The sequence below is a fragment of the Gambusia affinis genome, linkage group LG11, assembly GCF_019740435.1.
Source record: "Gambusia affinis linkage group LG11, SWU_Gaff_1.0, whole genome shotgun sequence".
In the NCBI taxonomy this organism is placed as follows: Eukaryota; Metazoa; Chordata; class Actinopteri; order Cyprinodontiformes; family Poeciliidae; genus Gambusia; species Gambusia affinis.
Window position 1 is genome coordinate 13322751 of NC_057878.1, and position 11963 is coordinate 13334713.

General features: G+C 37.4%; 2 long non-coding RNA genes and 1 pseudogene across 2 annotated transcripts in view; 2 read left to right on the forward strand and 1 right to left on the reverse strand.

The window, feature by feature from the left end:
- LOC122840069 overlaps positions 1-4048 on the forward strand; it is a 5644-nt gene extending 1596 nt beyond the window's left edge. The window contains exons 2-3 of the long non-coding RNA XR_006372165.1: positions 3370-3448; positions 3762-4048. This is a non-coding gene — a long non-coding RNA (uncharacterized LOC122840069). The remainder of the gene's footprint in view (positions 1-3369; positions 3449-3761) is intronic.
- LOC122840068 lies at positions 3132-10284 on the reverse strand. Its single transcript, XR_006372164.1, has 4 exons — positions 10098-10284; positions 5311-5416; positions 3306-3415; positions 3132-3162 (listed from the first exon to the last, which is right to left on the reverse strand). It is a non-coding gene; the product is annotated as an uncharacterized LOC122840068 (long non-coding RNA).
- Positions 10277-11662, forward strand: LOC122840066 (annotated as a pseudogene).
- Positions 11663-11963: the final 301 nt, after the last annotated feature.

Consider the following 11963-nt stretch of genomic DNA (forward strand, 5'->3'; position numbering starts at 1 on the left):
CTTCCAGAAATACAGTGTATTTCTGGAAGCTTAATTTTCTTTGTGAGCTACAATCCAATCATTCTTTCCTCCTCACTGCTTCTGAGGATGCGTCTGACCGTGTCTCTGGTTCAAGAGAGTGTTAATGCTAGGACTAAAACAGTTGTAGCTATTTAAAAACAAGGATTTTTTTAAAATAATGAATGAACAGAAACATTTTAATGAGTATAATGGCGCCATCTTGTAAGTTTACTCAACTCCGGGAGAGGGCGGTGTTGTTATCTAGGGAAATACTTCGGGTTCAGGGAGTATTAAAAAATAAACAAACCCTGCACAGGTTGGATATTGTATTTATACTCTCGAATTCTTCAGAAAAACATTAAACATAATCTAATTTTATGTAAAATATAGCTACATTTAATTATATTAAAATTAAATCAATTAAAACAGTCCTTGATTTTTTTTTTATTTTTATTTCTAAATGCATCAAATAAATTTTTTGTCTAATTAATTTTTAATATATCATACTACACTCAGCAATCTGCTTTATAGTGTTTACAGACCTCCTGGGCTGCAGAAGGTCTCATTTTAATTAGGAAAAAAATGAGAAAGGTCTCACATTTACAGCTATTCCAGTTGTTGCAAGGTCGCAGTCTTAGATAATAGGGGAGTTTTGTTAGATTTAATAAATTAAGTATCATTATATGAGACAAAATGTGTAAATAGCCATGAGTAATGAGTTTCTTTGAAAAGCTTAATTTTTCCAGTGTTTTTGGTTGAACTTTGAATTTCACTAAACTTTAGATAAGCAAAGCATGCAACTTTGAAGAAATATTAACACTGCATATCACCATGAAAACAAAATCCTGATGGTACAATATAGTGGCAGCCTCATGCTGTGGAGATGCCAAAGAAGCCCAAAATGATTAACATTTGCTTTACAGTGCATTTCAATGTCCACTCTACAACAACAGATGACCATTAAAAGCCTAAAATACCAATAAAACAGCTTAAAATAAATTTTATAATGGAAAGTTAGAAAATATAAACTTTAAATGAATGATATATGAGCTTTCTTTCTGGTCTTCATAAGTTTCTTGCCACTGAGATCTGAAGCAGCTGTAGTGGAGATACAGTCATTTTAAAGAAGACCTCTATGCAGATTTTTATAACAAACTATTCTACAAGTTACACAAGTGTGAACTAATGTCTCTGTACCAGACCTAGAAATAAATGGCTGCACTCTTGCAATGCTTTTAAGTTGATAAAATACTTTATTAGTTACTGAAACTATATTTTTTGGTATTTTTATTTTTGCTGTCATTTGTATGCAGACAAATACTGCAGTCTATTAACCTTAAATGGATTACAATTGGATTTCAATGAACAATACTACTGCAAAATCCCACAAAATGACCATATCCACAGAACACCAGCGAAATAAATATTTTTATTGTTGTTCAAAATAAGAGTACACTAAAGACAAGTATGGGCGGTCAAAAATTCCCCAATCAATTACTACCAAATGGTTTATACAATTCTTAATTAAAATATTAAAACATTAAAAGTAAATCAATTAATTTACTAATTCAATTGTTAAAAACGTATTCCTCCATTCATGTGCATAAAATTAATTTAACAAATAGTTCTGATGCAGTGCCAAAAAGAAGGAACTTAACTCTAATATCTGATTGGTTAATGGACACAAGGGAGGTCAGCTTGGTCTTAACCCCACCCACTGAATTTGAAGTAATTGGCTCAAAAGGAAAATAAATTCATTGTGTGAAGCATAACCATTTTGCTTAAATAAATTGTAAAAAATAATTGCCATGAAATTTGCAAATGAAATATATATATTAATGAGACATTTAATTAATTACGCATGTAAAGGAATATTCATCCTTTTACTTAGGAGACATATACTGCATTAATGACACCATTAATTGTGCCATTTATTTATTTATGGCACTTTTGAACCTCCATATTTACTAACTCTAAGAATATTCATTAAGTACACTTTGCTTACAAACAATATTCAAAACACTTCTTTATGCCACTATCCTGCAGAATTTTTCTGAAACTGTCCTGCAGCTCCTTATGTGATAAAAAATAAAGAAATAAAAAACAAAAAAACTTAATTTGCTCCTCAGTACCGTGATCCTCAGATCTGGTGATTTGATCCTTTCTGCCATTTCCCGTCAAACATCCAGGACATGGTTCAGGTAGGAGATGTAACAAACTGCGAGTCGCAGGATTTCAATTTTGGACAGCTTTTTATCCGGTGGGAGGGTCGGCAGAAGTTTCCTAAGCTCCGCAAAAGCCACGTTAAAGGCTACGACGCGAACACGCTCCCTGGACGCATGCGCAGACCGATATTTGGCGGTTGCGCGCCTCCTGCGTTTCCTCTCCTCTCTGGAGCGCGCGCGGTCCTCTCTGTCCACCGGCATTGACCCTCGTGGAGTTTTTCCGGGTCGTTTGGTCCCCTGGTACAGTCAGTTTGCTGTTGGTCAGAAATAAGGACCAGGTCATTTTCTCTGGAGCAAGAAAGTTTTTGTTTTATTATAAAGAAAAGAGGCATAATTTTCTTAATGCAAAATATAAAATATGAAAATGCTCTCTTTGGTTCGGAATTGTCATAACGATGTGCTGTTGGCCATTTTCTTTAAAATTAAGAATGATTTCGCAAAGAGTCTAAAAATAACTCCACCACCGGGTATATTCCATTGTAAGGGTACCTATAAGGTATTCTTCTTTTGTTTGTTTCTGGTAGGATCGTGAGAGTCTATGCATCTATTCTGCGATTATGGGGAGAAAGGTGGGGTACACCCTGGACAGGTCGCTCTAGCGGGGCAGTACAGAGAAACACAATCACATTAACGCACAATGAAGGTATGGCTTAAAGTAATCAATCAGATTTTTTTAGGGGGTAGGGGCTGTAAGAGGAAGCCGGAGCACCAGGAGAGAACCCACACTGGGGGAGAACATGCAAACTTTGTGAGGAAAAATTCCAAATTCCACAACAATGAAAATCAAATATTTGTTTTCTTGCCAAAGATGACTAAGAGATCAACTCAAAAGTTAGGATCTTAAGATAATCATTCAGATGTACTGATGTACTTAAGGGTCTTAAATTAAAATGAAAACCTACTCACCTGAAACATTCAAGAATCCAGTTCTAAATAGCTGGAGAAAAGTAAAAAAAAAATAAAAATAAAATAAATAAATAAATTATAAGTTTAGTCAGAAAGCACAAAATCACATTCCCATGTTTTACATGATGCTTGAAGTTAAAGAGAAAATGTTAGGATTAAGATGTAATTGAGGACCTGGGAAGCAGACATCCTCATCTTGTCGTCTCCTCTGAGTCCAGTCGTCTGCTTTTTTCTGCAGCCTCTCGTTCTGTCCTCACTGAGACACACCCACCTCTCTTCTGGAGCTACATGGACAGAGGAATTCAAGAAGGTTGCAGGTAAGATGTGGGCAATTAAAGCTAATTTAAATGTATTGGCCTTAATGGTTAAGATGATAGAAAATGTTTATAATAATCTCAGTTGATGAAAGTCTTTTTTTTTATTTTTATTGTAACATTTTATGAGAAAAAACATTCCTGTTGACATTCCCTGAATTGGGCCAAATAAATGGACAATAAATGTCACAAACGTTTTTAAAGTCAAATATGAAACCTTATGCTGGTCTTTTGGCTCCTTTAAATTGTCAGCTTTAGTCATTAAATTAACGAACACTCTGAATAAGATCACTGCCGGTGGAAAATATGTCCTCAGACTCTGCAACAGGCTCTGTGAGAAATGACTCCACCGTATGCAGTCACTGACGGAGCTTCGGCATATGGCCACCATCATTCTCTCCAAGCCACCTGTTTGTGTTTGTCAACCGATAAGAGACAAACACACAAACAGGCTGTAAGTTGCTTACATCTTTTAAAAAATATATACAAGATGTGATATAATGATGTTGGTAAAATCCTTATTCTTAATGTGTTTCACCTCTGACTGATTTGTGAAAATAAAAGGCTGTTTGTTCTGATATTCCACTTATTAATAAAGCTTATTTTCACAACCCGAGCAGTGTGTATTGTTTGGAGACTGCGTATTTCCTCTCTTGTGTTTCCCTGCTCTTCTCCCGCTGGGATGACTTGGATTTAATTCGTCGTCTGTTTCAGTCTAGACACCATCTGGTTGAAAGGACAGAGTCTCACATTTTCATCTCCTTTTTACTTCATGTGCATATACAAGACGACTTAATCTTAAAGTTTAAAGAAACCAAAAAAAACCCCAAAAAACAAAAACAAAAAAACAAACAAACAAACAAAAAAACAGCCCTTCCTCCCCTGAAAAGTGTTTTAAGTGTTCTTGTTTTTTGTTGCTATTGGACTGCGATCGCTGTTATGCAAGAGACAATAGTGTTTTTAGCTTCATATGGCAATTTTAGACAGGTGAGATTGCGCTAAAGCAGTAGCAGCAGTTTAATCAGTCGTTATATTACAAACTTACATTGCTTTAAACATGAACGAGTTATCTTCTTGGCAAGACCTGACATGGTGGGACAAAGGAAGGATCTGACAAATTACTAACTGAACTGTGTCAAATATTTTGAGGAGGTGATTAGTGAAGTAGAAGCAGGTGGAAGATTGTTAACAGGCTACGGAAAAGAGCTGAGATTAAACCGAAGAAATCTAATGGGAAGAAATGGCTAAGCAGAGACAACACAGAGAAGCACTAAAAGCAGAAAACTACACGATCCATAATCAGTGTTTAATCCAACGCCGACTCAAGCCCCTGAACCGAAAGGTAACATAGAAAACTACGAACTTAAACATAATTAAACATAATTAAAAGAATTCTCTTTGTGCAAGAGAAGACTTTGTGCTTCTCCTGCTCACAGTCTGCAGGGAAGAAAGTGTCTCTGCTTAAAAACATAAGTCAAATGGTGAAATTGACCATCTGTGTGGTAGTTAGGGAGTCTCCGAGTTGTGATGCTAGATTTTGTTGACAAGTCCAAAACGTTTGGTGGCATTATTACGTAGCTGAAGAGCCACAGTATCTAAGAAAGGAGATGCTGGAATGTTTTTTTTTTTTTTTTGTCATATCTTTTTATGCTAATGAGTTGGAAGGCAGATCTGCAGTAAGTACCTCCAAGGGATCAGTGGATTATGGAGAACACCGTCTGAGCCAGAGGCGATAACAAAAGAAGAGGCATGCATATAAATGTTCAGATGTTCTTATCTGTGCATTCCTTTGCTGTGACATCAAATAAGTATGCAGAAGGTTTCTCAGTCCCCTGGTCTGTTAACAATGCAAATCAGTGTCTCACTGTTAGCCACTGTCACAGTTCAGTGAACGTCTCTTCATCATGTTGCCTGCAGCCTGCAGGGGTTTGGACTCAGGAAAGACGTCTTCACACTGAGCAAATTATCATTCTGAGGAGAACAGAGTAGTTATGTGGCAAGAAGATGGTAATTCCACACGGAAAATCAATGTTTCAAAAGAACAAAACAATCATTGACAAATTTTAAAGTTAGAAAGGACAAAGAGTTAATAGAAAAGCAGTTTTATTTATCAATCAGACTATCAGTTCAAATGAAACTGAAGTGCATTTAAATATATCTTTGGAAAAAAGTAAATTGATCTGAATAACGGCAAATGTGTGTAACTTGTTAAAATGGTTTCTCATTGTCTCTCTACATGGAAATTGTATCATTTCACAGTGGTAAAGATGAAGATGAAAGCTTACACACTTTTTAAGTGATTAAGGTGAAAATAAGTTACAGCTGGACAGCTGAATGAAAGAGCCACGATGACTGAACCACAAACAGACAAATTAATTTTAGTCCATCTTGAGTCTTTTCCTGAGCACCTGCCAGTTTGTACTGTTGCCAGCCGGCCCTGCTGACAGCCAGCCAATAGTCTCATAGTAAATCCTGCAGCTCTGTTTACTTAACGGTCATCCTGGTGATTAGATCAGCTTCATTAATCTTTTAAAGGTTGCCATTTGCATCTCTGCAGTGATTATTTTCCATCTGGGTACCAGCTAGAATTAATGTCTCAACATCTGGATGGTTATAACTCACTGTGCCTGGCTGTGACTATTGGGTGGCTATTGGGTGGCTGTTATTTGGATGTAAACAGTGATTAGGTCATAAACAGTATTGAAGTCAGACCTTGGCATTAACAGTGTATGTGCACTTTCACCATCTACTGGTTAAAAATGAAAACAGGACCACTATATTTTTTGCTTGACTTATGTTTGTGTTATTTTCTTAATAAAAACTTTCACATACAGATGTCCGCATAAAAAGTTAAAATAAAAGTTGTCACAGTAAAATGGCATTGCTTAAATTTATATTTGAATGTCATTTATTTAAGTAGTGGCCTGCTACGATCCTGTATGTTTCACATGTTTGGTTGGAGTTTAACTGTGAGTTCAACTGTTTCTCAGAAACTGAAATTTCGAAAAGAAAATTTTGAGGAAAAAAAAAAATCCCTAAATGATTACACTTATGATTATTTGCGTCTTTTGCAGTCATAACAACCTCTATAGCAGAGAAAAAAAAATGGGAATAGTTGTTATGTTAGCGTGATGATTGTGCAAAACCAAACAACTCTCAAATCTTACAGGTACTAAAGCTCACAAGTGCACCATTGTTGGGTGTGATGTCATTTCCAGAGCCAAATTTCAAATTCTGTTGTAACTGGATTATGTCTTAAGAATCACCAGTAATTGTTCATTGTTCAATGTCAGCTGCTACGATCAGAACTAGACAAGCACCAGACAACCCAGTTTAAGAACTACACTTCAACCAAGATGATGCAGATGGAGAAAAGAACTTTGCAATAATTAATTTTCCTTGTGGCCACATGATGGTGCTGTTGCTCACTATTTAAAACGCATTTTGCTGCCATATAAACTACATTACATGGTTGCTATCAGAATTTGCCAAATGTCTGCGCAGTGATTTAATGTGTGGACATATTTGTGCAGAGATTGCACAGCTCATTGAAATATGATGAAAAAGTAGAAGGAACACAAAGTTAACATTAAGTCTCAAGAAGTATAAATTGGAAGTAAAATACTGTACTATTGTTCATGGACAGAACTCATTCAACTTCAGATTTTAGTGGAAATGTGAGAAAATCTGAAATTACTCTCTAATGCTGATACCCGAATGATGAAGATAATTTTTAGTCATCTGCACCTGAGTGTGTTTGACCACAGCCAGATATAAAAACAGCTGACCTAGTGTAGCAGGTAGGGTGTGATTTATTGCAGTTCATTTGGCTGTGGCAAAAACAGCCAGGTTTTTGTGTCAAATACGGGTAATAGTTTCCTTGAGATTGTTGAGCATATTTGTTGTAAATATTATGTTTCTGAGATGATGGTTTAATGTCTAGTTTGCTTTTTTTTAGCAAAGAAAGTGCTGATTGTTTATGCTCACCAGAGCTCTAGCGCATTCAATGCTGCAGCTAAAAATGCTGCTGTGGAGGTTTTGAGTGCTCAGGTCTGCACAGTGACCTGTATGCCATGAGTTTTAATGCTGAGATGGTGCCATTGCATGATCAATAAAAGCTGGTTATTTCTGGAGATGTGAGGTTTTCATGACTTCAATTTGCACTTTTTCACAGTCTAAATGTGAACCAAACCTGTCTAAAAATTACTTGGAGGGTGATGTAATTCTGGCAGTGACTGTTGAATTTGATATGTGCTGAGATTCCCCGAGCTGTATTTTCATTGTTTTAAAAGATGTTGGAATATTTTCCTCTTAAAGAAATGCTTGTGATTGAAGTCTAAATGTTATCTGCATTTTCAAATTAAACTACAACAGAACAAAGAAAATGCTTATATGGGATAAGTGTGTGTGTGTGTAGAATATTTAAAATTTTTGTTGGGTTTGAGAAATGTACTTGGTGCCAAATTTTTTTTCAAAGACTCAATTTTGTTAAACCATAAGCATGGTGCCTCAAACTGTTGGGATTTTAGCTTTATGAATGTAAAGTTATTTGTCCAGATAAATCACTTTGATATCCACTACGTTTAACTTTATATCACAGTTCATATTAAAAGTTTCCCCTGGTTTCAGTCTGCAATTGCCGTTGCCACCTTTGACTGAAAATGGGCACCAGATTCCCTACAACCAGGCAATGGTTTGTCTATCCAGACAACAGATGATTGTCTGGATTGACAGTAGATGCTTACTTTGCTGACTGGTCTTGTTCCCCTCACAACAAAATGTGCCGTCACCCATACAAAGCAATTATAGACATCTTGACTGAGATTAGAGTATGCATGCAGAACATTATAAGGAATATCTTGTTAGCTGCTCTGAAAGGATCTACAAATTCAAAGATAAAATATTCCACTGTTTATTTTCCTTGGTATTTTCTTGAGCTTTAGGTGTTCCCAGGGCATTTTTTAAAATATACACCTGAAAATTGTAAACTTTTTTTTAATCTACATTCACATGTATCTAGACTAACATCACTGAAAAAGCTGCCCTGACAGAACTGATGATGTTAATGATCCTCTTGTTTCTTCCCAGCACTTATTGTTAGACATTACTGCAGTCCATGATTTGTTTCTTCTGAGATTATATATAAAAAAAAAAAAAAAAAATCATATTTCTATTTCTATCTGACATTTACAGGAGTGTTTCTGTGTGAATGAGAATTGTGACAAAAGACAACACAAAAGTCCAACTACAAAGATTTAGAGCAGGTGCTTCGATTCTCTGAACTCCAAGGTAGCTGGCAATCAAAACTTGCACTAAGAAATATCAATATATGTTGTTATTAGTGATGTTACGTGATGAGCCGAGGCTTCGAGGCGTGTGTCGAGTAATGGAGGGGGCGTTTCCGTGAAGCGCGTATCGAGGCTTGCTTCATTTAGGGGAGGAGCCGAAAACGATGACGTCCGAGGCCTCGCTGCCCGGCTGTACCACGTGACTGCTTCGGGAAATGGCTCAGATTTTGTCGCGCGGTTTGACAGCTTTATAAACCCCACAGGCTCCATTCAAAATGTGGGTTGTTGTAGGCGAGTTGCGGTCAGTTGAGAGAGTGGATAGAGTTTTGATAGTTTGGATAGCAGAGTTTGGATAATGTTTATTTAGTTTGAGACAGTTAGTTTGGTGTTTGGAGAGTTTAGGAGAGAGATAGATAGATAGGAGATTTAGGAGCGCGAAGACAGGATAGGAGTAGGATGGAGCCAGTAAGGTGAACTGAACATTTGCAGATGCATTAGGTTTGCTTATGAGGAACTGTATTTTTCACTGTTTCTTATTTTCTGTAAAGGTGAGGTGTTTATTGTGCACCAAGGAGTTGGGGTACAATAATAACACCTCATCCATGCTAAGACACTACCGTGCCTTGCATGAGAATAGGGAGGAAACTGGAGCTTCACCCAGCCAAGGTATTTCATTACTATACTATATACTATACTATAATCATCGGTCACTGTACCCCAATCTGTACAAACTTGCACTTATTTATTTATGCACCCCGGCATTATCTGTGCCATGTGAGCGTGTCTTTTCAAAGGCTGGAGAAGTAGTGTCAAAAAAGAGAAATCGTTTGAAACCTAAAACTGTGAAGAAATTGTTGTTTCTTAGTAAAAATGAATGAAATCATCCAAGTTACACAAGCATTAGCCTATTCACTACCCCCTCCCTAGTTCCACAAGCACTTTCACTGTCCTCTGCCTGATTAAGCTCATGCCATTTTTCTAGAGTCACAGAAAAACATTATTACACAACATGCCATATCACATGACACTACTATTTTGGGAATAATTACACACAGAGAATACATTCAAACAATATTTTATTGTTCAAACAATATTTTATTGTACACATATGTACACCTTTTGTGAAGTCATTCCCAAGACCCATAATAGACAAAAATTCAATGCATCACATGTGTTAAGATACAGCGGGCTGTGATTGTACACCTGGCCAGTAGGTGGTTTCGTGTGCACATGAAGCCTCAAGAAATGAACCCTTTCTCGAACCAATTGGCTCAAGTGGTACAATGCCTCATGAGGCTTCATCTCACCATCACTAGTTGTTATATGCCCCCACTTTCTATAAATATAAGATACATCTCCCTCACCGCGTTCTTCCTTTTCTTCTTCTTTTCTGTTATGGAGGATCACAAGCAACTTCTAGGTGTATGCTGCCACCTACTGTATGTGACTGTGTAGCAGCATTAACTCACAACCATTCAGTTTTGTTTGCTGTGGGCTTGATGAACGCTGATTGACAACACCTGAGTCAACAAGAACCCAAACAGTTCAGTGTATAAAAGCGGTAGGAAGGATTTTTCTATACAGTGAGTATTGTTGACTCAGGTTTTTTTTTTTTTTTTTTTTTAATTGATAAGAGACATCGGATCTGAAATGGGTAACAGATTTTATCTTTTTCCTTTACATGTTCCCTTTTAGGTAGTTAATTTTAAAATCTGTTAGGTTGAATTGTGTAGTTTGGATAAATATTAGAAACATTTAGGATCTGATTGGTGCTAAATATATTCTTTCATGTTTTTGCAGCAAAGAAAGTGCTGATTGTGTATGCCAATAAGAGCTCTGGATTATTCAATGCTGCAGCTAAAAATGCTGCTGTGGAGGTTCTGAGTGCTCAGGGCTGCACAGTGGAAGTCTCTGACCTGTATGCCATGAGTTTTAAAGCAACTGCTACAGTTGAGGAAATGAAAGGTATGAATCAATGCAGGTTTATCAAATGTTGTGCTTTATTAATGACTGATGAAACTTTCATGCACAGGAGACTTGAAGGACGCTGAGAACGTCTGTTATCTTGATGAATCCAAACTTGCAAGAGAGCAGGAAAAACTTTCAGAGGACATCAGAAAGGAGCAATCTAAACTAGCTGAGGCAGATTTGGTTATCTTTCAGGTATTACTACACATCAGTGATCTATAAATGCACAATGTTGTACCAACCGTAGTCCCTCTTTCAGTTCCCGATGTACTGGTTCAGTGTTCCTGGCATCATGAAGGGCTGGCTTGATCGGGTGCTCACCAATGGCTTTGCCTCTTCACAAGATAAACCCTTCAGCCTGGAAACCTTCAAGGTAAGAATTCAATACATGGTTTTCAGAAATCCAAACATGCTGTGTTCAACCTGCTTCCTTCTAGGGCAAGAAAGCCATGCTGTCCTTCACCACTGGGTCTCTAGAATCCATGTGCAGTCCATCTGGTATTAGTGGAGACATTAACGGCACACTGTGGCCACTACAGGTAACTTATCTTAACTAGGTGTGAGTAAACGACACAAAGTGGAAACCTCATAGCAATTCTTTCTCTGCAGAATGGCATCCTGCACTACTGTGGCTTCCAGGTTCTGGCCCCTCAGATCTTCTGGTCTCCGGCTCTTGCTGCTGCTGAAGATCGTCAGAACATGCTGGAGAGCTGGCGCACACGACTGCAAGGCCTGCTGGAGGAGAAGCCCCTGTCCTTCACTCCCTTGGACTTTTCTGATGAGAAGACTTTCCAGTTGAAGCCTGATGTCCATGAGAAACATGCCAGCAAGAGTTTGGTCTGACTGTGTGCATCCACCTGAACAAACCACTGCCTCCTCACAACCAGATGAAGGCTGGATGCTGAGATATTACTTTTGTCTTGAATGATCAGTGAGTGTAATTAAAGCTTCTTTAATCTGATGTTTGCTTGGCCTGAGTTCATTTTCCTTGGAATAAATTTTATTTCCCTGAACCCCAAGCTTGGAGGCATTGTGAATTGATCACTGAACACTTAGTCTTTTCTAAAATATTTAAGCTCTAGCTTGGTCCTGCTGTGTTATGAACATAAAATCTACATTATAGCACTTGAAAGTTACTTTTTCCCTCATATTACCATTGCTAGTTCAAAACTTTGAATACCATTAGGGCCACTATGTTCTGCCATAGGTTCATCCCCTTAATGAAATTGACATGAGGTTTCCTGTTGAACCCAATCTCCTTC